The sequence below is a fragment of the Orycteropus afer genome, unplaced genomic scaffold (assembly GCF_000298275.1).
Source record: "Orycteropus afer afer isolate SDZICR_OR568_19922 unplaced genomic scaffold, OryAfe1.0 scaffold00740, whole genome shotgun sequence".
Lineage (NCBI taxonomy): Eukaryota > Metazoa > Chordata > Mammalia > Tubulidentata > Orycteropodidae > Orycteropus > Orycteropus afer.
Window position 1 is genome coordinate 684841 of NW_006922327.1, and position 3512 is coordinate 688352.

A 3512-nucleotide genomic window follows, 5' to 3' on the forward strand; every position below is an offset into this window, starting at 1 on the left:
TAGGAAAATGATTTGGAAGCTATGACAATGACAATAATTTAGGAAATTTGGACTACATTACTGGCTATAGATATGGGATGGTAAGGATGGATTTAGAATATATTTTGACAGTAAATTTAATAGAATTTGAGATTGGATTGAATATCTTGGGAGATAAAGAAAGAAAAAGAGAAATCTGTTTTAGTCATTTTAAAAACTATTTCTATGTAACTGGTCAACACATTTTATAAAGTTCCAATGTATATTTCCAAGGACATATAATCTGGAAAATCTAATATAGCAAGGACAGAAAAAAGAATAAAACTCTCCAACATATTGAAAATGTACTTGCCAGATATTTAATAATTAAAGACAAAAGTAGAATTATCAGAGATTAAATATCTAAGCTAAAAAAAAAAAAAAAACAACTATCTTTTCCTCAGAATATAATGTAAAATGGGCACAATTACCTGAAAAGTCATTGAATGAAAATGCCATGGAAGATTATATAATACACTTAGGCCAAATATGAATGAATACGCTTGGCCTAACCAGATGATGTCTTTGTGACATAAACTTTGAAAGGTCTGAAGCTACTTGTCTCCCAGTAATTCACTGAATGGTAACTTCTGCCCTTCAAAGAAGCAAGAGTACAATTAACATATTGCTAAAAGACCAGGTAAATATCTCAGCGTGATCTGTGAACTGATTAAACTGAAACTGATAAAGTATTTAATCAGTGAAACTGATAAATTATTTAATTCGTTTTGGAAATTCTCTTATCTGTATGTATCTTGCAATTTTCTTTTAGTAATTATGCCTGTAAATATGTTATTAATCTCTGCTTAGTCTTTGCAGCTTAGAGACAATAAATTGCCACTTAATTATGACACTCTAGTATATTGAATTTTTTTTTTTTTAAGCAGCTAATGAATCTAAAGAACTATTACTGGCATAAACTGAATACTTCGCTGTCATCCTTATAAAGATTACAAGCAATTAATTTATCCTTCATACTCTAAAGTTACCTTCAAGGATAATAGAATTAACAACCATGAAAATATTCAGACAGTCCTACATGATGAGAGAACAAATGAGACTAGTACAATGAGCCAGATGAAAATATAAATGGTGTGATTTTCCATTTTATTGTTGTATGTTGAGTATTGGTATCTGGTATAGAAGATGTGTTTAGAATCGATATTTAAAGAATGAATACAATAATAAATTCTACAAGCATTTCTTAATACTGATATTATTGAAATTATACTTATAAACTTGGAAAAGACAGTGAGGAGACTCTCCTAAAATGTTACCAACTCTGAGAGAAGTTTGTAGATTGCTCAAAGTAAAAATCACTGCCATCAAGTTGATCCTGACCGTATAGGTCAGAGAACTGCCCCATAGTGCTTCCAAGGCTGTAAATCTTTACAGGAGCACACTGCCTCATCTTTTCCCCACAGAATGGCTGGTGGATTTAAACTGCTAAGCTTCTGGTTAGCAACTGAATGTGTTAACCACTTCACCAGCGGAGTTCTTTGCTCAAATTTAAGATAGCAGATTTATGTTATATGGTCTTCTTATACTTCAAGCAACCTTCTATCTCATATTTTGCAATATAATGAATTATTCATAAACTTTTTCTTTCATTTTCTCTCCATAATTATCATCCCTGACCCCCAATTATGCTAAGTTTCTCAAGGGTAAGAATATCTTTCTTCCCAGGTGCTAGTATAGTGCAGTTATATAATGTGGACAATAAGTTCATTATTTGTTGAAATTAAATGAAGTGAGGATAAACGAAAGGAGAGAAGAAGAAAATAAATATTAAGGTATATTTCCTACCCAGTGTCACTTTTCATACAATCATTGCATTATACAGACATAACTGATGACTGTGAGTTGCATGACAAAAACATCATCTTTGCCCTCAGTTACACTCTGTCTGGAAAGGGAGGGCCTAGGAAAGTTAATCTGCAGTATTGAGTCAAGAGTTGAGGTCAACAGTCCAATCTACTGCATGTACTACTGCTACCCGCAAATGCACACACAATTTTTTTTTTAATTCGACATTTGTGAATATTTACTACACACACAGATACACACATATAAACACATGCATATATATATACATACATACATATGCATACTATACATACATACATATGCTTAGTCTCAATATTTATCCTAGAGATAGGCATTACCAATATATTTTTAAAAAATGGTAAACAGGTTCTCCCATTTGGAATTTTTTTTTTTAATGGAAAATTATATATAAATTTTATTTCATCATGTAGTACACAGACATCTTTGATGAAGCTAGCCCTTTATTTGTGTTAGATAAAAAAAGAATCTGACCATATGTTACCACCTCTGCTTCTAACACCCTAAGAAAAATTCATTTGCAACTGAATGCCTGCTCATATCAGATCACAAAATGGGATTTGATTTCATAGTATCTGCCTTAGGCATTCCTCTATCAGAGCTCCCAAAAATGGAATGCATATTGTTATTTTTTTATTTCTTTCTATTATTATTATTTTTGGATATGCAGAGAATCAAACTTCCAAACTTATAAACTTCTGGTTCAAATTCATCCTTTCTTGTAATAGGAAAATTTTTGTGAAAAAATATATATTCCCTATGCTGTCATGGAACAATATATCCAAGAATGTTTTAATGTTCATAAAGTATGAACAGAAATGTTCACCAAGTTAAATTCAGCAATACTCCACTTTACTTATTTTGCTGTCAGTCAAAAATAAAGTTTTTTTTTTTTTTTTTTACCTCTAACATATTAGAGATTTTTTTAAAAAGTAAGTTATTTATTTATTTAGCTCCTAACATATTAGAAAGGAGCTCTGGTAGCATACTGCCTAAGGCACTTGATTGCTAACCAGAAGTCTGGTGGTTCAAACCCACCAGCCACTCCTTGGAAGAAAGGCTGGACAGTGTACTTCTGTAGTGATACCACCTTGGAAATCCAAGGAAGGGTCACTATGAGTCAGGTCTGATTCAATGGAATGTAACACCAACAACAACAGCATATTAGAATTATTCCTTCCCATTGTAATTGAACATTCTGGCATGTTTAAAAAGCTCAGAATTTATTTTCTGTAATTTCTTAAAGTTATCCATTTTGTATATTAAAAAATGTTTAAACACACTTCTAAATTTCAGACATTAACTGTTTTGTGATCTAGGTCTAGAGATCATAATTGTTCATCAAAGTAGTCTTTCTCATATGTATTAAAATTGTGTTGAAAGGTTAAAAAGTTAATATAATCAAGCATAACCCAAAATGCACAAACAGCAGAAGAGAAACTAGGTGAATGGGACCTTCTAAAAATTAAATTTTTATGTGCTTCCGAAGACTTCTTCAAAAGAATCAAAAAAGAACCTACAGATTGGGAAAAAAAAATATATATATACATATATTTGTCAATGACATATCTGACAAGGGACTTATCTCTAGAATTTATAGAAAACTCCAACACTTCAATAACAAAAAGACAAATAATCCAATTAAAAAA